Here is a 22,914-nt window from a genome sequence, read left to right as displayed (position 1 = left end):
AGTAGAGTAGTGAGTGCAGAGTAGTGAGTAGAGTAGTGAGTGCAGAGTAGTGAGTAGAGTAGTGAGTGCAGAGTAGTGAGTAGTGAGTAGAGTAGTGAGTGCAGAGTAGTGAGTGCAGAGTAGTGAGTAGAGTAGAGTAGTGAGTAGAGTAGTGAGTAGAGTAGTGAGTAGAGTAGTGAGTAGAGTAGTGAGTAGAGTAGTGAGTAGAGTAGTGAGTAGAGTAGTGAGTAGAGTAGTGAGTAGAGTAGAGTAGAGTAGTGAGTAGAGTAGAGTAGTGAGTAGAGTAGAGTAGTGAGTAGAGTAGAGTAGTGAGTAGAGTAGAGTAGTGAGTAGAGTAGAGTAGAGTAGTGAGTAGAGTAGTGAGTAGAGTAGTGAGTAGAGTAGTGAGTAGAGTAGTGAGTAGAGTAGTGAGTAGAGTAGAGTAGAGTAGTGAGTAGAGTAGTGAGTAGAGTAGTGAGTAGAGTAGAGTAGTGAGTAGAGTAGTGAGTAGAGTAGAGTAGTGAGTAGAGTAGTGAGTAGAGTAGAGAAGTGAGTAGAAAGTTGAGTAGTGAGTGCAGAGTAGTGAGTAGAGTAGTGAGTAGTGAGTAGAGTAGTGAGTAGAGTAGAGTAGTGAGTAGAAAGTAGAGTAGTGAGTAGAAAGAGTAGTGAGTAGAGTAGTGAGTAGTGAGTAGAGTAGTGAGTGCAGAGTAGTGAGTAGTGAGTAGAGTAGTGAGTAGAGTAGTGAGTAGAGTAGAGTAGTGAGTAGAGTAGTGAGTAGAGTAGTGAGTAGAGTAGAGTAGAGTAGTGAGTAGAGTAGAGTAGTGAGTAGAGTAGAGTAGTGAGTAGAGTAGAGTAGTGAGTAGAGTAGTGAGTAGAGTAGTGAGTAGAGTAGAGTAGAGTAGTGAGTAGAGTAGTGAGTAGTGAGTAGAGTAGTGAGTAGAGTAGTGAGTAGAAAGAGTAGTGAGTAGAGTAGTGAGTAGAAAGTAGAGTAGTGAGTAGAGTAGTGAGTAGAGTAGTGAGTAGAAAGTAGAGTAGTGAGTAGAGTAGTGAGTAGAGTAGTGAGTAGAAAGTAGAGTAGTGAGTAGAGTAGTGAGTAGAAAGTAGAGTAGTGAGTAGAGTAGTGAGTAGAGTAGTGAGTAGAAAGTAGAGTAGTGAGTAGAGTAGTGAGTAGAGTAGTGAGTAGAGTAGTGAGTAGAGTAGTGAGTAGAGTAGTGAGTAGTGAGTAGAGTAGTGAGTAGAGTAGTGAGTAGAGTAGTGAGTAGAGTAGTGAGTAGAGTAGAGTAGTGAGTAGAGTAGTGAGTAGAGTAGAGTAGTGAGTAGAGTAGAGTAGTGAGTAGAGTAGAGTAGTGAGTAGAGTAGAGTAGTGAATAGAGTAGAGAAGTGAGTAGAAAGTAGAGTAGTGAGTAGTGAGTGCAGAGTAGTGAGTAGAGTAGTGAGAGTGAGTAGAGTAGTGAGTAGAGTAGTGAGTAGAGTAGTGAGTAGAGTAGTGAGTAGAGTAGTGGGTAGAGTAGTGAGTAGAGTAGTGAGTAGAGTAGTGAGTAGAGTAGAGAGTAGAGAGTAGAGTAGTGAGTAGAGAGTAGAGTAGTGAGTAGAAAGTAGAGTAGTGAGTAGAAAGTAGAGTAGTGAGTAGAAAGTAGAGTAGTGAGTAGAAAGTAGAGTAGTGAGTAGAAAGTAGAGTAGTGAGTAGTGAGTAGAGTAGTGAGTAGTGAGTAGAGTAGTGAGTAGTGAGTAGAGTAGTGAGTAGTGAGTAGAGTAGTGAGTAGAGTAGAGTAGTGAGTGCAGAGTAGTGAGTAGAGTAGTGAGTAGAGTAGTGAGTAGAGTAGTGAGTAGAGTAGTGAGTAGAGTAGTGAGTAGAGAGTAGAGTAGTGAGTGCAGAGTAGTGAGTAGAGTAGTGAGTGCAGAGTAGTGAGTAGAGTAGTGAGTAGTGAGTGCAGAGTAGTGAGTAGAGTAGTGAGTAGTGAGTGCAGAGTAGTGAGTGCAGAGTAGCAGAGTAGTGAGTGCAGAGTAGTGAGTGCAGAGTAGTGAGTGCAGAGTAGTGAGTGCAGAGTAGTGAGTGCAGAGTAGTGAGTAGAGTAGTGAGTAGAGTAGTGAGTAGAGTAGTGAGTAGAGTAGTGAGTAGAGTAGTGAGTAGGACATCACAGGCAGCAGCTGTGCAAGCTTCTTACACTCACAAGGAGACCACAGGCAGCTGAGGTGCAATCTTCTCCCACTCACAAGAACGACATGACAGGCAGCAGCAGTGCAAGCTTCTTACACTCACAAGGAGACCACAGGCAGCAGAGGTGCAAGTTTCTCACAATCACAAGAAGGACATCACAGGCAAGTGTTGCAATATTCTCACACTCACAAGGAGATCACTGGCAGTACACACCACATGAACACACTCCATAACACATAGCAACAATACATTGGCATTTACAATGCCATTAGCTCAAACTCAAATAAATCCGAGCCCGATTGCATTTCTAATGCTTGTTTTTTTATCCTATGCATTTTGTGTTTGCTCTTGTAGTGTCCAATTCGGCCTCCCTTCGTAATGTTTTTTTCCCACTTCTTCTGCGCTAATCGCTTACTCTCCTTGTGCCTGCAAAAATAAATATGTAAAAATTGAAGTTGCAACCAATGGAGTAGAGTAGTGAGTAGTGAGTAGAGTAGTGAGTAGTGAGTAGAGTAGTGAGTAGAAAGTAGAGTAGTGAGTAGAGTAGTGAGTGGAGAGTAGTGAGTAGTGAGTAGAGTAGTGAGTGCAGAGTAGTGAGTAGTGAGTGCAGAGCAGTGAGTGCAGAGCAGTGAGTGTAGAGTAGTGAGTAGTGAGTAGTGAGTAGAGTAGTGAGTAGTGAGTAGAGTAGTGAGTAGTGAGTAGAGTAGTGAGTAGAGTAGTGAGTAGAGTAGTGAGTGGAGAGTAGTGAGTAGAGTAGTGAGTGCAGAGTAGTGAGTGCAGAGTAGTGAGTGCAGAGTAGTGAGTGCAGAGTAGTGAGTGCAGAGTAGTGAGTGCAGAGTAGTGAGTGCAGAGTAGTGAGTGCAGAGTAGTGAGTGCAGAGTAGTGAGTGCAGAGTAGTGAGTGCAGAGTAGTGAGTGCAGAGTAGTGAGTAGAGTAGAGTAGTGAGTAGAGTAGAGTAGTGAGTAGAGTAGAGTAGTGAGTAGAGTAGTGAGTAGAGTAGTGAGTAGAGTAGTGAGTAGAGAGTAGAGAGTAGAGAGTAGAGAGTAGAGTAGTGAGTAGAAAGTAGAGTAGAAAGTAGAGTAGTGAGTAGAGTAGTGAGTAGAGTAGTGAGTAGTGAAGTGAGTAGTGAGTAGAGTAGTGAGTAGAGTAGTGAGTAGTGAGTGCAGAGTAGTGAGTAGAGTAGTGAGTAGTGAGTGCAGAGTAGCAGAGTAGTGAGTGCAGAGTAGTGAGTGCAGAGTAGTGAGTGCAGAGTAGTGAGTGCAGAGTAGTGAGTGCAGAGTAGTGAGTGCAGAGTAGTGAGTGCAGAGTAGTGAGTAGAGTAGTGAGTAGAGTAGTGAGTAGAGTAGTGAGTAGAGTAGTGAGTAGAGTAGTGAGTAGAGTAGTGAGTAGAGTAGTGAGGTGAGTAGAGTAGTGAGTAGAGTAGTGAGTAGTGAGTAGAGTAGAGAGTAGTGAGTAGAGTAGTGAGTAGAAAGTAGAGTAGTGAGTAGAAAGTAGAGTAGTGAGTAGAAAGTAGAGTAGTGAGTAGAAAGTAGAGTAGTGAGTAGAAAGTAGAGTAGTGAGTAGAGTAGTGAGTAGAGTAGTGAGTAGAGTAGTGAGTAGAGTAGTGAGTAGAGTAGTGAGTAGAGTAGTGAGTAGAGTAGAAAGTAGAGTAGTGAGTAGAGTAGTGAGTAGAGTAGTGAGTAGAGTAGTGAGTAGAGTAGTGAGTAGAGTAGTGAGTAGAGTAGTGAGTAGAGTAGTGAGTAGAGTAGAGAGTAGAGAGTAGAGAGTAGAGAGTAGAGAGTAGAGAGTAGAGAGTAGAGAGTAGAGTAGTGAGTAGAAAGTAGAGTAGAAAGTAGAGTAGAGAGTAGAGTAGTGAGTAGAAAGTAGAGTAGAAAGTAGAGTAGTGAGTAGAGTAGTGAGTAGTGAAGTGAGTAGTGAGTAGAGTAGTGAGTAGAGTAGTGAGTAGTGAGTGCAGAGTAGCAGAGTAGTGAGTGCAGAGTAGTGAGTGCAGAGTAGTGAGTGCAGAGTAGTGAGTGCAGAGTAGTGAGTGCAGAGTAGTGAGTGCAGAGTAGTGAGTGCAGAGTAGTGAGTGCAGAGTAGTGAGTGCAGAGTAGTGAGTGCAGAGTAGTGAGTAGAGTAGTGAGTAGAGTAGTGAGTAGAGTAGTGAGTAGAGTAGTGAGTAGAGTAGTGAGTAGAGTAGTGAGTAGAGTAGTGAGGTGAGTAGAGTAGTGAGTAGAGTAGTGAGTAGTGAGTAGAGAGTAGAGAGTAGAGAGTAGTGAGTAGAGTAGTGAGTAGAAAGTAGAGTAGTGAGTAGAAAGTAGAGTAGTGAGTAGAAAGTAGAGTAGTGAGTAGAAAGTAGAGTAGTGAGTAGAGTAGTGAGTAGAGTAGTGAGTAGAGTAGTGAGTAGAGTAGTGAGTAGAGTAGTGAGTAGAGTAGTGAGTAGAGTAGTGAGTAGAGTAGAGAGTAGAGTAGAGAGTAGAGTAGTGAGTAGAGTAGTGAGTAGAGTAGTGAGTAGAGTAGTGAGTAGAGTAGTGAGTAGAGTAGTGAGTAGAGTAGTGAGTAGAGTAGTGAGTAGAGAGTAGAGAGTAGTGAGTGCAGAGTAGTGAGTAGTGAGTGCAGAGTAGTGAGTAGTGAGTGCAGAGTAGTGAGTGCAGAGTAGCAGAGTAGAGTAGTGAGTAGAGTAGTGAGTAGAGTAGTGAGTAGAGTAGTGAGTAGAGTAGTGAGTAGAGTAGTGAGTAGAGTAGAGTAGTGAGTAGAGTAGTGAGTAGAGTAGAGTAGTGAGTAGAGTAGTGAGTAGAGTAGTGAGTAGAGTAGAGTAGTGAGTAGAGTAGTGAGTAGAGTAGTGAGTAGAGTAGTGAGTAGGACATCACAGGCAGCAGCTGTGCAAGCTTCTTACACTCACAAGGAGACCACAGGCAGCTGAGGTGCAATCTTCTCCCACTCACAAGAACGACATGACAGGCAGCAGCAGTGCAAGCTTCTTACACTCACAAGGAGACCACAGGCAGCAGAGGTGCAAGTTTCTCACACTCACAAGAAGGACATCACAGGCAAGTGTTGCAATATTCTCACACTCACAAGGAGATCACTGGCAGTACACACCACATGAACACACTCCATAACACATAGCAACAATACATTGGCATTTACAATGCCATTAGCTCAAACTCAAATAAATCCGAGCCCGATTGCATTTCTAATGCTTGTTTTTTTATCCTATGCATTTTGTGTTTGCTCTTGTAGTGTCCAATTCGGCCTCCCTTCGTAATGTTTTTTTCCCACTTCTTCTGCTCTAATCGCTTACTCTCCTTGTGCCTGCAAAAATAAATATGTAAAAATTGAAGTTGCAACCAATGGAGTAGAGTAGTGAGTAGTGAGTAGAGTAGTGAGTAGTGAGTAGAAAGTAGAGTAGTGAGTAGAGTAGTGAGTGGAGAGTAGTGAGTAGTGAGTAGAGTAGTGAGTGCAGAGTAGTGAGTAGTGAGTGCAGAGCAGTGAGTGTAGAGTAGTGAGTAGTGAGTAGAGTAGTGAGTAGTGAGTAGAGTAGTGAGTAGTGAGTAGAGTAGTGAATAGAAAGTAGAGTAGTGAGTAGAGTAGTGAGTAGAGTAGTGAGTGGTGAGTAGAGTAGTGAGTGCAGAGTAGTGAGTAGTGAGTGCAGAGTAGTGAGTGCAGAGTAGTGAGTGCAGAGTAGTGAGTGCAGAGTAGTGAGTGCAGAGTAGTGAGTGCAGAGTAGTGAGTGCAGAGTAGTGAGTGCAGAGTAGTGAGTAGAGTAGTGAGTAGAGTAGTGAGTAGAAAGAGTAGTGAGTAGAGTAGTGAGTAGTGAGTAGAGTAGTGAGTAGAGTAGTGAGTAGAGTAGTGAGTAGAGTAGTGAGTAGAAAGTAGAGTAGTGAGTAGAGTAGTGAGTAGAAAGTAGAGTAGTGAGTAGAAAGTAGAGTAGTGAGTAGAAAGTAGAGTAGTGAGTAGAAAGTAGAGTAGTGAGTAGAAAGTAGAGTAGTGAGTAGAGTAGTGAGTAGAGTAGTGAGTAGAGTAGTGAGTAGAGTAGTGAGTAGTGAGTAGAGTAGAGTAGTGTAGTGTAGAGTAGTACACACCACATGAACACACTCCATAACACATAGCAACAATACATTGGCATTTACAATGCCATTAGCTCAAACTCAAATAAATCCGAGCCCGATTGCATTTCTAATGCTTGTTTTTTTATCCTATGCATTTTGTGTTTGCTCTTGTAGTGTCCAATTCGGCCTCCCTTCGTAATGTTTTTTCCCACTTCTTAGCGCACATTTTAAAACTGTCAAAAGCAGAGTTATTGGACATCTTTGTAAAACGGTCAGCGAATGCTGAGGAAGGAACTGGGTTCAATACAAACCCAGAAAACAGTGCATGCAGCTGCTTCCTTTATATTCCTTTTTCTGTGCATATCATTATCCACTTCTAGCTCCGTTTTACAATCTGTGCAGAAAATGTGTGCTGCAGCAGTAATGTACTCCAGTTATAGTCTGACTCTGAAACTTTGAGCTTTCTGCCAGGCCTTTTGTAGGGCTTGACCTCATTTCTAAAGTGAGGACTGGGTGCTTGAAAGGTGTAAAGAAGGAAGCAGTTATCGGATCCCCAGCTACTCTTCTCCTGTTCCATGGATGCTATGGAGCTGCCGCTTAGAACGGGGATCAGCATGCATGTTTCATTTGCTGCTGGCGGCCTCACAGTTCAGCTGAGCATTTGGCCACGTTGTTGTGTCTGCATTCCCAATTAGTGTTTTTCGTTTTAATGCAGGATAGAATAACACTCTAGCAATATTTTTGGTTTCTTCATGTAGATCTCTTAACTAATTGTGGAAAGCAATACTCTATTGAAGCCTTAATAAAATCATGGCAGCGCTTGAATAATTACTTGACGATTCACGCTATACATGTCTCATCAGTATAGTGTGTCATAGTAGTGATGTTGGCCAGAATCGCTTTCCTGGGCAGTCTAGTATGAGGCTGTACTGCTCTTTCATCACTTACCCCCTCGAACCAGGTTAGAACGCTCACCGGTTCTTAGCGCTTTTGACGTCTTTGATGGTTCTAGAGCATTGCAGAAGGACTACACACGCTCACCTTCAGGCCAGCCAGGACGGAATTACAACCGGCTTAGCGATTCCCGTTGTCCTCGATTTGCTCCAAGCCCTGATGAAGTCTTGGTTTCATTTCCCAGACGAAACACGTGTTGGCAGGGCAAACTTTCAAGATTAAAGAAGAATATAAAAGAACTTCTGAAATGTCTATTGTTTTTTAAAGTATTTGCATGACTTATTTTTATGGTTTGGATAACCATATATAGGGTACTTACTCAACTAGAGAGTTCAGATGTGTGCACAGGCTCTTTTTCAAAAGAAATTGCAGTTCCACCCTTCACCCCTACCATTTACCAAATTACAGCTCCTAAGAAGAACTAATCAGCAGCTTTTGCTAAGGAAGTCTTCATGGGCTTTTTAAAGGTAACCTGGTCTTTATCCTCCTCACTTCAGTGTCTGGATCTCACCCAAAGAATGCAGACAGTACACTTTAATTTTCTGGAGAATCTGTTGTCATTAACCATGGGCATCCAAAATGGATCACAATGGTTTCAGTACAAACACTCGTACATACACTACACATGCCATATGCAAAGAATGTAGGCATGAGGTTCTGGATTTTCATGTAAGAGCAGAATTTTAAATGAGGCTAGTAGGCCAAATTCTCACTGAGACAGGTAAAAAGGTCTGGCCAGCATATTAGCTAGCAAAAAACTGTATGAAGCCACCATTGTCATATGTACTAAACTCAAGCATGAGAAAATCATTTTTATCCTCTCCGAAATTATACTTGGTGCTCCAAATCCTAGATCTCCTATTGTCATGGACAGCCTAGACCTCTGCTCACGCTAGATTAGCGTGACTCCATGGTCAAAAATAAGTCCGGATTTAAGGACACACATTTAGTTCGGCATTCCGTGCAAGGGTTCCCCTGTATACTATGTAGAGGACATTCCCCTCTCAAAAATGACCATTATGTTTCTCTAATGATTTACACCATAATAGTTTTCCTTCTTTAGTTTTACTTATTCTTAACCCACAACATGTGCACAATCCAGATCCCCATAATCAACCCCCTTTAGGATATGTTGAAGCTCGTTGTGGCCAGGGCGGCCACTACCTTGCCCTTTCCCTCATAAAATTAAGGGCCGCCACAGATTGATTTCTCGACACAGCGATCTTCTCACAGTGCATGTTCAGGGGTATGTCACATCATCGACCCCGCCCCACCATATTACTTTACATATATATAATAGTCAGGATGTCACCTCACAAAATATTGTTAAGGTAAGTGTAGATTTACTGAAGTTGTCTATGACATGGTGATATTTCGGAGTACATACACAGTACACATACTGTATATGTTTAGGTCGATATTTCATCCACAATAATATGATACAACGCCATAGGACCATTGAGAGTCAAGTAACTTTCTTTTTGCTTTCTCTTTTTTTCTGTTCTATTGTCTGCTTTGGTTGTAGATCAACAATAGACAACAGCGGGGGAGGAGCCAAGCAGGCATCCGAAATGGCCGCATAGTCGCTCGGCTCCGCGAGCCCTTTCGCCCCACACGTCTATCCTGCCGAATATCCTGACCCACGGAGGCATACTTTGATAAAGGAAAGAAAACGAGCACCTACCGTTTGCTTCCGGAGCTCCTGCGTGCCGTCGATCCTGGGAATTATCCCCGACTGCTTTGCGGCCCACGCGAGGGTGAGACCGGGGCGTTGATTAGGCGGAGGCTCCGGCACAGCTGCAGCACCAACGGCCGTTGATGGCGGCGGGGAGCCTGCCGGTGGGGGCCGATGATATTAAGGACCGCTGCCAGCGGTGAAAACCCGAGCCGCTGACGGGGACCCTTGAGGGGCAGTGTGGTGGCGCGGGATCGGAGGGGGCGCTTGCTCCTGCCCCCTCCCCAAATTTTGTTGCCCGGGCATAGCCAAGGATTGCCCCCGACATAGGCGGGCGACTCCCAGGGCCCGGCGGGACTTTAGCCTTTTGGTGGCTCTCCTTTCTGGACCCTGCCCCACAGTTCGTTTTCCTTGGGGACGCATCCCGCGGTGTCCTCACAGTAAGGCCTGGTCCCTGAATATGGTGAAGAGGGACGGGGCCGACTGGATTAAGATGGCGGCTGGTGCCCTTCTCCACGGCTCACGTCCGGGTCGGGCGGCTGTTGCAAAGATGGGGCCAGGATGCTCGCAACGCATGACGGAGTTCACACCCTGGGACGTGTTGGCTGCCCTAACAGTTTTGCACGATACTATTGATTGCCATGTCCGAGACCTGGGTGCAAGGATGGACGCCATTACTGTTTCGCCATCTATGAAGGCCACGGTCCTATTCCAGGGGTCGGCCGATGAACTTGCTGCTGTCTCCATGGAGGAGGTTTCGGATCCTCGGGGGCACCTTGGGCCGCTTGAAGACCGGGCTCCCGTGCCCGTACGGACCGTCTTGATTGCTCGTATGGCTGTATCCTTGGGACACATGTCCGGCTGGCGGCTGGGGGTGGAGCGCTGTTTTACTCCTTGGACTGGCCTGGCTGTGTCGCGGCGGTGGCCGGACTGTTTGACTCTCCTCTCCTGGATGATGTTATTATTTGCCAACTTTGGGAGGTTCATGGGACCGGCGTTGTTGTTGCCTGATCTTTGCTATCTATATTTGGATGGATTTGGATTGCTATGCTCTTTTGTGGCTTCGCCCCGTCCGGGCCCATCCATTCTGTTTGGACCCTCAAGACTGTGCTTCACATTGATTAATGAGAGGACTTTGGGCGGTATTACTGCCAGACAGGGTCAGGGATGAGGTGGCCTACAATCTATTTGCTTTATCACTGACTGACGGTGCAGTGTGTATCTTCGATCGATATTTCATTGTTCTTGTGCTCGGGATTTGTTATTCTTCCTTATGGTATTGTTTCCTTTTTGGGATTTCCGTAGTGTAGGGGTGAAGGGTGGGGCCGGGCGGCGCAATGAGGGCCCTCCTCCGCTTCTTTTCTCTTCTTTTCTTCCTTTTCCCTATCTTTCTATATTTCGGGTTCTATTAGGGCGACAGGCACACGGCTGGGGGGTAGGCCATGGCCTTCTGCGGGTGTACAGGGTGGGGGTTTGCGGGATGGGTGTTAGATTAGTATTTGTTTCTATGGCCCTTTAGTCTTTCTTCTCTTTTAGTGTCGTCGTCGCCCATGTTCCTAGCGATGTGTTTGGAGTTGAGGGGTGGGGTTTAGACTCGTTACACGCTGGGGTTGTGCTTCCACTTCTTCTGATATGTATATTTTATCCCCTGATGCCCCCCCCCGTATTGCTACTGTTCCAAATATCCTGATTTGCACACTATCGCGGGACTGGATGCGACTGTACGGCACTTCTTCTTAGTTCTTTATTTAAAAATGAACCTTTAAATCCTGATTCAAGTTGTTGGGTCCGCTTCCAAACTAGTTACTGTCATTGTATTATCCTGGGCTCCGAACTGATATAACTATGCGTATTGCTTGCAATGTTTTGATTTGGTCTAGCGGCCGGCTGTGATGGTTGTAGGCCCATATCTGTAATTACATGTGCTACAAATAAAGGTTCACCAAAAAAAAAAAAAAAAAACAATAGACAACAGCAAACACCTGCAGATTTGTCCATCTGAACTTTTACCGGACTAGTAGATTCAATTAGCTACAATATTTTGTACGATTGACCAAGTCCACTGGAAAACAATGCGGTCAGGTTGTAGTGTTACGTGTAATGAAATTGGTGTTTAACACCACGAATGCTGCATCAATGTCTTTACATCAGATGTGTTGATACAGTAAGGCTATTCATGAGTTTCAAAGTACCTTCTAGTAGTGTCCCTTCTTAAAGGCAGGCTGGCTGAAGTGACTGAATGGTTCCATTGCAGTTTTGAGGGCAGGAGTGTTATGCCCATGTGTTTGCAGCGGTTCTTCATCTTGTTTTTAAGTGAACAAACTCTCCAGCATGCGTTTATTACAATTTGCTATTTTTGGTACATCTGCATTAGCCTAGTTGTACATTTGACCAAGTACACAGTATTTTCTATCTTTACTCTTCTGCTTCACATGTGGCTAATCTTTGCCATCTGCTCTTCCACTCATGTATTCTTGTGTTCTATAAACACATGGCAGATTTGAATCCTGCGTGTACTTCAGATAGCATCATCCAGTCGTTTACCTTTGTTAGTCTTTTTACATCTGTAGAATTCTTTAAATTATAAACAAACGTTACGGGTGACTTAGGGTGGGAAAGATGTGGGTGGGTGCTGGCTGATCTTAAGGGTCGGGAGCACCTGGAGAAAGTGTGAGGTACACCCCTCTGCCTCCTAGTCCCTCCCTACCCCCCTCTTCTCTTCATAGCCACGCTTTACTGATCATATGGAAACATTAGTAGGCTTAATGGATATGCAGGCATTGGCCACCTTGGTTTTACAGCTGGCATTTATTTGTTTATCTATTTACCCCTGTTATGCTTTGAGGTTTCTGTCCATAACCTTAACTATGCCCATCGCTCCAGATCGCACTCCAACCCTTTTTCATTTGTAAGTATCATTTAGGATCAAGTGTTAAAAGTGTTCAGTTTTTGTTTCTCCCTCCTGGCTAAGAACAGTGCTCTCTGCATGTTACCCAGGGCATTTCTTCTCGTGCCAATAGTGATGGGTCAGAAAGTACTGCTCTGGGGAGTATTTGGTCTATCCATGAGATGTACTTTGCCAGTTACGTTTGCCCATTCCCGGGTTTGGAATTAGCGATGTACTTCCTGTATAGTTTTGGTGACCTTACCTAGCTTTCAAAGCAAGCTGTATTATTCTTTCAGATATTTACCCATAAAATCAAATTAAAGTAGTTGGTAAACCTTCGGTGTCAGCTGCTTTGAATGAGTGCCTAAGTGGCTATCTCCCTCAGTTGTCATCCTTGAATTCATCTCTTATTTTGCATTTTTCTTTTGCAGAAGTTGTATAACTCTAGTCATTCTACCACCCTAAAATGTACTCAACAAACGTACCAAAGTCTGCCTTTTTCATTCTTGGCTACTTTTAATCAATTACCTTGGTTGCTTTTTTTAGTCCTTGCTTGAGACCGTGCATGCGCTGTCGCTTGCAAGACATTTTGTTATCTTAAAGGGGACTTGGAGCCCGCCCATTGGGTGGCTTCTTCATCACTATTATTATTTTTTTTTTTTTTTAAACTTTATTTTTGTTGCAGACAATGATAGCATATAACATTTGCGCCAACAGTCCCAAGTGAGCAACAACATTAGCAAAGATCACACGTCTGTATACACGGCCCATCAGCCCACAACCCGAAGGCCGGGCGGCGGTAGCTGGTAGCATGCAAGCCAGGCCATGAGCCTAGCCCTGTGACTGCACGGCAGGATATTCTGGTCCGCTTTTTCGTTTTTCTTTAATACAGGTTACCCCCCAACTCCCCATAGGAACCCCACCCCCCAAAACACGGCATTCATGACTAAAGCATGTGTACACAGATCGTTCACCTCATTATGGCACTCCTATCGGCGGGTATAGCAGCGGTCATCACGCAAATTAGGAATGACGCCTTGAGATACAAAACACAATACCTCCCAGTTGTAACCTACAGGTGCGTGTGCGGTCAGGCACTCCCCCAACTCACCATTCTCCCCCACCCACCCCAGCGCCCTCACCGCCCTCCTCCCCAGACTCCGTATCCCCAGGGGTGAACAACTCCGCACTCGTGCCATCCGAATCTTCATCTGCCTCACCCAACACTCGCATCATTCTCCATGCAAGCAGGTCGTCCTGCAATTTGACATCCCTACGCACGTTTTGCATAAAGGTTTCCTCCGCCAGGGACCATTCCCCCACATCTCTAAGCCAAAGTGTCATCTCCGGGGCCCTCTGTCCCATCCACGTGATGGCCACCCTCCTCCTCGCCAGTACTAGTAGTAGCTGTAACATCTTGTAGGGCAGAGTACACTTCCTGGGCTTGGGGACTAAGGCTAACAAGCAGTGAAGGGGGGTCAGTTCCATCCGGAGTCCAGTAACTCTACAAATGTGCGCCACCACCGACTGCCAGAAGGCGTAAACCAGCGGGCCGTCCCAAGCTAGATGAAGAAAGGAGGCCCCCGGCGCGCCGCACCTAGGGCAGTTATCGCGCTTGTCCGGGGCAATACGCTTCAAGGCAACTGGAGTCACATATGTACGGTGTAAGAAATTGAAGTGTGTCAATTTGAACCGTGCGTTGCACAACACCTTCCGGGTGAGGGTACCAATGCGTTTGCGCTGGGCTGGGTCTAAAGCAACCCCCAGGTCAGTCTCCCAGGCCGCCCACGCCGGAGGAACCGGAGGGGTGGAGTCCTGCCGCATGGCTGAGTACAACAGTGTTATCAGCCTCCTGCCCCTACCACAGGAAAGGATAATATTGAGGGTATGGGACACAGGGGGCGCATCAGGGAATTGCGGCCAAGTATCTCGTGCCATTGCGTGGAGGCCCCTATAGTGTAGGAACTGTCCCTCCCCAAGTCCGAACGTCTCCGTCGCCCGTTCGAGAGATAGGAACGTGTCGTCCGGGTAGAGATCTGCCAACAACTCGCACCCACCCGCTCTCCAGTCATGGAAAGGCATGTGTACCTCCATGTCCACCACTGGGGCCATGATCCATATCGGCAGCTCCCTGTGAAAGGGGGCCCTTCGCAGGATTTTTTCCACCACACGCTGCCAAATGGCTGCGGTGTGGCGCACTATGTACGGCAGCGCCGCATCCGCGCCCCTGCCGCGCATCAGGGCCATCTGAGCCGCCCTTTCATCCGCACTCCCTGCAAGGAGCCGTAGTTCCCAGGTGTCCGCATCTGCGAACCACCTGGCGGCCGGCAACAGCTGAGCTGCGTAGTAGTAGAGGTCGAATCTCGGTGCCTCCAACCCCCCCTCCTCCCAGCTGCGGACCACCGTGTGCAAGGCAACTCAACTACGCCTGCCCGCCCAGAGTAAAGACGTAAGGAGAGTGTTAAGAGTGCGGAACATCCGCGGGGGAAGCGGGCACAGCGAATTCTGTAAGACATACAGTACCCGCGGCAGCATCACCATTTTTGCCACCGCAAGACGTCCCATCAGGGAGAGAGGCAATGTGTTCCAGAACGCCACTGATTGTTGCAGGGAGTGCACCACCCTATCCGCGTTGCGGGCCAGCAATTGTTCGTCCGACGACGCCACCTGTATCCCCAGATAGCGGAAGGCCTCCAGTTCCCACCGCAGACCCAGGTGTGGCAAGTCCCCGCGCGCGTCCGCATTACATCCCGCAAGGGGGAAGATCAGGGACTTCCCTGCATTGATACGCAGGCCCGAAGCTGCGCCAAAACGGTCCAGCAGCCGCAGCAAGACCGGTAACGCGTCTTGCGGAGACGTGAAATAAAACAGAGCGTCATCCGCATACAGGGACACCGTGTGGACATTGCTCCCCACTTTGATTCCCCATTGGTCCATTGTGGCACGGACTTCCACCGCCAATGGCTCAATTGCCAGGGCGAACAGGAGCGGCGAGAGGGGGCAACCCTGCCGGGTGCCTCTCTCCAACGCCCAGTCCTCCGAGCGTGCGGCCCCAAGTCTGACTCTGGCCCGAGGCGCCCGATACAGTATCTGGATCCACTTGCGAAACACGGGCCCCAATCCCACCTGTTGAAGCACCTCTGACAGGTATCCCCAGCTAACCGTATCAAAGGCTTTGGCCAAGTCTATCGAGACCAGGACCTGGGGATCCTCTCTACCGCGCACCTCATGCATAACATGGGTTAATCGCCGCAGATTCTTCGCGGTGTTGCGTCCGGGGATAAACCCACACTGGTCCTGGTGAACCAACTGGGCCATGTGCGGCGCCAACCGAGCGGCTAAGAGTTTGGTCAGGATCTTGACATCCGTATTGATCATTGTAATAGGGCGGTATGCCGCGGGGTCACAGTCATCACCACCCGGCTTTAGAAGCATGCAGATCTCGCCCTGGTACATCGTGGGCGGGAGAGCTCCATCCTCCAGCGCTGTACGGAAGACCTGGAGGAGGAGGGGGCCAAGGACGTCTCCGAATGCGTGGTAGAACTCAGAAGGAAACCCGTCTCCCCCCGGGGACTTCGCCGTCGGTAGGCTGGCCATGGCCACCCGCACTTCGCGGAGGGTCAAAGCCCCATCCAATTCCTCCGCTGCCTCGCTCGGAATGGCCGGAAGGGTCACTCCACGGAGGTACGGCTGGTAGGATGCTTCCGTGACCAGCGGGTCTGCCGTATACACCTGCTGTAGGTGGGCTTTGAGAACCCGTAGTATACCGGTCTCCGAATGCACCATGGTCCCGTCAGGGCCCCTCAGGGCTAGTATCCGAACCGGAGCCGATTCTTTCCTCAAAATCCAGGCCAATAATCGGCCGGATTTGTCCCCCTCCCTGTGGAGACGCTGCCTAAATTGACCCAGCGTATATCTGTCGAGGCGCGTAAGTATATCGTGGACTTGCTCCTGGGCTTCCCGCTCCAGGGCTAGTTCCGGTTCCCCCGGATTCGGTGAGGCCTGGCGAGTCCGCAGGGTGTCTTCAGCCTCCCTCAGTTCGCGGGTCAGCTGTCGGCGCACCCCATAAGTAAGAGCCATACATTCCCCTCGCACCACTGCCTTCAGAGCGTCCCATTTCGTTGACAGAGGCACGTCGTCCCCCTCCCAGTTCAGGTCGACGTAGTTAGTGAGCGTAGTCTGCACATGATCTCTACCCAATGGGTCCTGCAGTAAGTCCGCAGGCATCCGCCACGTACGGGGGCGGCAGGGCTGTTCGATGTCCTGTGTAGCGCACAACACCGGGGAGTGGTCAGACAGAAAGCGGGCCAGATGAGTGACCTTTAGGGAATACGACGCGTCTATATTCGCGGCGAGAACCCTATCAAGTCTGCTATGGGTGTCGTGTGTAGGAGTGTAACAGGTGTACAGTTTCTGCGACGGGTGACTCTGACGCCACACATCCACCGCTCCCAAGTTCGCCATGACCTCGCGCAGTCTCGCCGTCATGCGAGGTTTCGTCCCCGCTCGGGAAGGATGTCTGTCTAGGACCGGGTCCAAGACACAATTAAAGTCCCCGAACTACAGGAGAGGGCTGTCCACGTCCGACACTAAAACGTCTTGCATTTGTGGGTAGAAGGTCGCATCGTCTACATTGGGTGCGTATGTATTAAGGAGTGTAAGGTCCCTGCCATTCAACTTCACCCTCAACAGTAGGTATCTGCCCCCGATGTCCGCTTCTGCGTACTGCACTGCAAGGGGGACCCCGGGTGCCACCCAGATCAAGACCCCCCGTGCATATGTCGAAAAGGAAGAGTGGAAGACCTGACCCCGCCATTTTTTAGCCAACTTTTGCGCCCCCTCCTCATTCAGATGTGTTTCTTGTAAACACGCAATCGAAATGGCATGCCTCCGGAGGAAGGACAGGACCCTATAACGTTTGGTACAAGTGCCCAACCCACGCACATTCCACGTTAAGAATTTGTATCCCATTTTTCTAGTAAGTGCCCCGCCGGGCCATGCAGTTCGCCGCCAAAATACCGCCTTCTAGGGGCCTGAACAGTGATACACATGATGCCTATGCCAACATTTTTTAACAGTACCCCCCCATCTCCCCCCCCTCAACATTGCAACATTTGCAGAACACTCCCCCCTCCCCCCACCCACGAGCAGGATAATGACAACAACCCAACCTGTCAACCCACCCTTCCCCCGCTGGTGCCAGGACGTGCACAGCCACCCCACATACCCCTCACAACCCATCACACACCCACACAACAATGAACTGCATACACCCCCCCCCCCCCCAGCTCCCCGCAAGACCCAATGCTCACACTATGTATGCCCGGCTCCGGCCCAGCCGTAGTCGACCATGCAGGACTAAGTCCGACGGTAGCACCCCCGCCCCCAGACACCCACCGACACCCACATTGCAACTCTACCGGCCCCTGTCTCCTCTCCACTATGTAAAGTCTGGTGGCTCCGGGTACAATGTCACTCCAGTGTCCACCTATACCCCTCTCGACCCCGGGAGCCACCGCAGCCATCCAAAGACAAAGTACCTAGGGCTTCTACATCACCTCAGGGTGGGCCGTCCACCTCCAGCGCCCCAGCTCCCCCAGTCTCCTGAATCACCAGGTCCGACGGTGTCATGTCCCTCACTGCAGCGGGTAACGTGTCCAGGACCAGGATTTCCGCAGGTTCCAGTGGATTTTGAGACTCCTCCCCGGCTCCCTGCAACAAGGGTTCCAGGAGCATTCCGCCATCAGGCCCCACCGTGATTCTAGGTTCCTCCGTGTGCTCCGACGTGGAGCGTCGTCCCCGTCCGCCCCGGGGCCTCCGCTGCCGCTGGGGACGGCTCCCCCAAGTCTCCTTGGACCCACCACGGGCCCCCGGTGGAACCCCATCTCCCCTAATCTCCAGCCACTCCCAAACTTCCTCCGGAGATTCAAAGAAGTGTGCCTTACCCTGAGCCAGCACCTTGAGTTTGGCAGGATATAGTAACATGTATTGTAACTGCATCGCCCGGAGCTTCTGCTTAACCCCCAGGAAGGATTTCCTCATCTCCTGAACCTGGTGGGTATAGTCTGGGTATATCGAAATCCGACTATTTTCGATGGCCAGGTCTGGTTTCTCCCTTGCTGCTCGCAGGATGCAGTCTCGATCCCGGTAATTCAATATCTTGGCAATCAGAGCCCGCGGCGGGGCCCCCGGCTGTGGTGGGGGAACCAGGGCTCGATGAGCCCTCTCGATGACAAATACTTCTGAGAGACCCTGCGGGCACAACTTCGCTCTAATCCACGTTTCCAGAAAGCGTTCCGGATCTCCAGCCTCCAGTCTCTCCGGGACACCCAGGACTCGAATGTTGCTGCGACGCGCCCTCCCTTCTGCGTCCTCAGCTCTCCGTTCCAGGGCACCAGTCGTTGCCGTAAGGTGTGTGACCGTCTTCCGGAGGGAGGCCACTTCCCCCTGTAGCTGCTCGATATTGGCCTCTGCATCCGTGACTTTGTCCGCGACTTTACGGAGGTCTGTTCGCAGGAGGTTGACGTCGATGGAGACTGTTTCAATTTGCCTCTCCAGCGCCGAGTGGGAGCCCTGAATAGCCTTTAGGAGTTCCGCACGGGAGGGCTCACCGGAGCTCCCGGACTCCTCATCCTGGCCCGATTGGTGCGTAATCCTTTGGGGCGGCAGTCTTTGCGTGGTGTACTGGGTGATCGTATTGGCCTGTGACGAGCGGGACGCCCGGTCTTTACGCATCTTCGGATTGAACCCAATGCGGGGCTAAGCCCGCCTGTAAATCACCAGCAAGTTCACCTCCGCCTCCACCCGGCCGGCGGAACGCTCCGTGTGGAGTCGCGCTCGAGCCCTCACCCTTGCACAGTCAGCTGGGCGTCCCCACTCTCCCAACACTCCCGTCACAGGCAGGTCCCAGGGACCGCAGGCACCGCCAGGAAGCTTCTCACACCGACAAGGGGGATTCCGGCAACCACACCCCACCAGCGGGTCGGCGCGATCTCGCCGAGTGTCCCCGCGGCCTCCAGCGGTGGCGGCTCTGTGTCCCTCCGTCCAGCCGGGCCCCACAGGGAGCAGTCCACTCAATGCGCCGCACCCGGCCCATGCGGGCGGCGTGACTCGTACGCCCCGATCACCCAGCCAGTAGTCAGGTATGTCAGGTATGGGGGGGCCCCTCAATGCGCTCCACTCCGGCGCCTCAATCAGGAGTCCAGTCAGCCCCTCTCAACCAACATTGCCTCCAGCGGCCCGGAACCTCCTCCAAGAGTCAATGGGGGGGATCGCACCCCCTCCTCCCCGCACTTCAGGAGGCAGGTAGGCCCCACGTAGACTGGCAGGGGCCCAGCGTCGGTGCCTGCGCCGTCCGCGCAGCTCTTCTGTGCTCCTCCGGGCCCCCCGCCTGCTCCTATCCCACTGCCACACAGACTCTGCCGGGACCCCGGTCGGCAGGCGCCACCGGTCACTCACCGTCCCCGCCGTCCAACGGTCGACCGCAAGATGGCGGCCCAGTGGGGGGGAGGGGTACGCTTCGGCCCTCGGCCCCCTCGTCGCTCTTCCGTTGCAGGATAGCGGGCCGTCCCCCAAGCAGGCAGAGGATAGCTGGACAAGCGCACGTCAAGGCGCCCTCACGGGTCCGGGCTCCCCCGATCTTCACTCGGAGCTCGCAGCCTGCTCCACTGGGGCCGAAGCTCCTCCTGGGGCGACCCTCGGACCAGCGCTGGCAATCACGCCCTCGCACTCGGCGTCGTCCCTCGGGTCAAGGTCCAGGCCCGGGACAGGCTCCGCGATCGCCCCACAGGCCCTCCGCAACACTTCAGGATATGGCCTCCTTCGGCCGACCAGGCCCAGACCGGGGCCTCGCTCCGGTGTGGCGGCCGCCTCCGGGTCACCGGAGTTGCTCCGCGTTCACTCCGCTACTCCCTCCGGCCGAAAATCGGCAGGGATGATCCCCGCAATGTCAGGGATTCCTCCGGTCTATCCGGACTGCTCACCGGAGCCTGGGCAGGATTTTTTGCAGGATTTAAGGGTCCGCAGGACGGGAGCTGGCAGAGCTCACGTCCTGTCGGCCATGCTGCTTGGCCACGCCCCTCCTTCATCACTATTATTACCATGCTTTTTTTGGGTAGGCCATGCTGGTTTTATTTCCTCTTTGTTTGCTTGTCCCTCTTGTGACCCTAGGCCAAAATAATGCTCCCATAGAGCTCCCTTTCGCGGATTGCTCTTTGACGGTTGTCCTATGTTTTTTATCTTTTGGAGAAAGCGCTTCATAATCCTGCATATGTTTGTAGGCCATCAATTTCCTTCCTGTTCCCTCAACTTGAAATACTCTTCACTTTGGCAGAATTTTTCAGACTGCATGTGATGATTATATTTTTCTGAATTCTTTTTTATGATTGACATCTGCTTCCATGTTGCATTTGCACCTCCCTCCCACCTTCCTTTACTGCGTATGTGTTGACTTTGCCACACCTCCATCCCACTCTCTGTCCCTGGGGCTTTTGACCCCTTTCTCCCGTCTTTGCTACTTCTTCAAACATGCTAAATCACAGTTAACAAAGTTTATTTTCGGAGTTCGCATGTCCCTTATATTTTTCTGACTTTTATTGTTTTAGTTGTTTTTAAGATATGATATTCCTTTGTGTTGACCTCTCTCCCTCCGTATGTCTGTGCTGTCATTACCCACTACCTCTCTCCCACCCTTTGTCTGTGCGCCTGTTACCTCATCCCTCCCACCATCCCTGTGACTTTTAACTCTTCTTTCTGATATCATACCATAGCATGCAATGATTGTCCATACCATACCATACTTTACAATGACAGGCCATACCCTACAATACATTGACAGACCATCCCATATAATACCATACCATACCATACCATACCAGTCCATACCATACAATGACAGGCCGTACATAACATACATAACTACATTTTGTGCAAAATCAATACATTGATCGAGACGGAACACAAATGAAAATCTCACAGAAAAATATGTTGATGCATTCTACACAGTAGACATACTAAACGTTACACACATTACGACAAGAATACATACTATACAATCGATATGCCCTATTGCACTGCTGTGCCTACTTATTTTATGAAGTGAATCATGTGTGCCCAAATAAATTCAGAAGTCGGGACCTATCAGCTTTTTGCCTTTCTCTAATGTGGGGACCTAGTAGAGGTCAGAGTAAAGGTGTAGAGTTTCTTAATAAGCCTTCTGAATTGAGCTTAGATATTTGGTGCTTTTACACAATATTTAATTGTAGTGACTCATGTATGCCAGCGCGTTTCGACCTTCGTGGTTGGACTGGGGTAACTTTTTTGATAGAAGGACTTTCTCAGGGCTGGGGGAACTTGTGTAGGTTACGGAGTAGTTCCTAATTGTGTGTTCGGAACCACAGCTTGGACGGAACTATGTCCGTGAAAGAGATTCGGGGTCAGGTATCTTCACGTGTATTTGATCCTTTTGTCTTTGTCCGTTATCTTTGGATTTTCCTGCTTATAATTTCTCTGGAAATCTCTTTGGGCGTGTCGAGCAGGATCAGGACCGGCAGCTCCTGTACTCGTAATGGCTTTTCCAAACTGTTTCTATGACGCCGGTCCTGGGAGACGGGGCGGCTGCCCTGAACAGCATGCATGAATGATTGTCATAAGCAGACAGCTCGAGGGACACTGTACAGATAAGTTTAATACCAGTGATTGAGGCCGAATTGGGTGCAGGAGGGATCTGTCTCTGGGGGCAGCGGAGACTGAGCTGCCCCTCTATTTTTGTTCTATTGTCTGTATTCAGTATTACATATGTGATATCACAGTGGGAGCAAGGGTACTTGCGGGCTGCAACTTCCCTCAGCAAAGTTTAGGCACATCCGGGTCGCTAGAGAGTAATCTTGCGCCCGGGCGAAGCCGGTTGTCTAGCAGAGCAACAGTTACGATAACCTACCCGTGTAATAGGCGAGGCCGAACTACCTTTCTGCCTTTGACTTTCTGTGGGGGGAGCTAATGTTTATATCAGGTGGGTAGGGGGGAGGTTTGGAGCCGTATGTGCTGCTATTTGTTTGGATTACAATGTATGCATCAATGGTAATGAAACTGCCCAGGGGAAGGGGGAGGGGCTGTTTCACTTTCAATGTTCTTCTAGTTATCACATGGGTTTCAGGGTCATGGGAAATTGCATATAAGTCACATAAAACTCAGGGAAAGGAAAATTGTTCATCTCTGGTGGAAAGGGACACAATGATTCGTACACATCATCCCAATCATGTCAATACAAACAATTAAGATACTTAACTGGAACGTTAAGGGGGATGGCGGTTCTAGAGAAGCGCCGCAAAGTACACATTTCTGAAGAGATATTAGATAGCGATAGCTGGGCTGCAGGAAACGCATATCTGGGGAAATACTAACTCGAGAATACGGGGGGTGGAGGGGTCAGCTATATGCCAACTCATACTCGAGCTTTGCATGGGGGGCTGCGGTGTGGGTGGCACCGGGGGTATCGTTCCAGCATATGCATCATGTCCAGGACAAGGACAGGCGGATTGTTATCCTCCATGGCAGATAGCAAGGCAAGGAAGTCTGCATAATTAATGTATATGCTCCTAACTTGGATTGCCTGGACTTTTTTTCTAGTGCTTCTGCAGGCGGCGACTCCTTACATGTGGGCCAAAGTTATCCTTTTTGCAGACTTTAACTGTATTTTTGATGCTGCGTTGAATAGGGAGACCACCAGAGATAACACCAAACCTTGCATGCTCAGGTTACTACTTACAATAATGCAGGGTATGCAGCTCAGGGACGAATGGAGGGAAAAAAAAGATACTTCTAAAGTGCTTAAAGGCAATGTGAAGCGCTGAAAGTTATTATAAATATAAAGTATTTTATAATTTGCTGCAAAGATGTTACATTGCTCTTTTGCTTTATAGAGCAGGTTTTCTGTCCTTTCACCATTAAAACGTAAGTGTCATGGAACGAAGCGTTTCACAATCTAAATGTATATATATATTTATTTATTCATTTAAAATTTTTGTAATTCTTGTTTATATTTTTTTTCCGGGAAGGATCCGGCATGGTTTAAAGTCGGTCATACCCTGTAGACTGAAACTGCAAATAAGGTATACCTGTAGGCTTCATAGTGAAATTGTTGTTTCTGAATGGGCTCAGACATCAATACATTTGCAGCAAAATGCAGCATTCTCAATCGTCGCCAATGGCATGTGTGAAAAGGACCCTGTCA

The 22,914-nt window shown here is 49.2% G+C and overlaps 1 protein-coding gene across 1 annotated transcript in view; it reads left to right on the top strand.

The window, feature by feature from the left end:
- The window catches only part of LOC147662844 (alanine aminotransferase 2-like), a 165,353-nt gene that overhangs the window by 53,839 nt on the left and 88,600 nt on the right, over positions 1-22,914 (top strand). The window lies entirely within an intron of this gene.

This window comes from Lissotriton vulgaris, unplaced genomic scaffold (assembly GCF_964263255.1).
Source record: "Lissotriton vulgaris unplaced genomic scaffold, aLisVul1.2 SCAFFOLD_2626, whole genome shotgun sequence".
Lineage (NCBI taxonomy): Eukaryota > Metazoa > Chordata > Amphibia > Caudata > Salamandridae > Lissotriton > Lissotriton vulgaris.
Note: the sequence above shows the minus strand (reverse complement) of the source record. Positions and strands in the feature narration are given on the sequence as shown.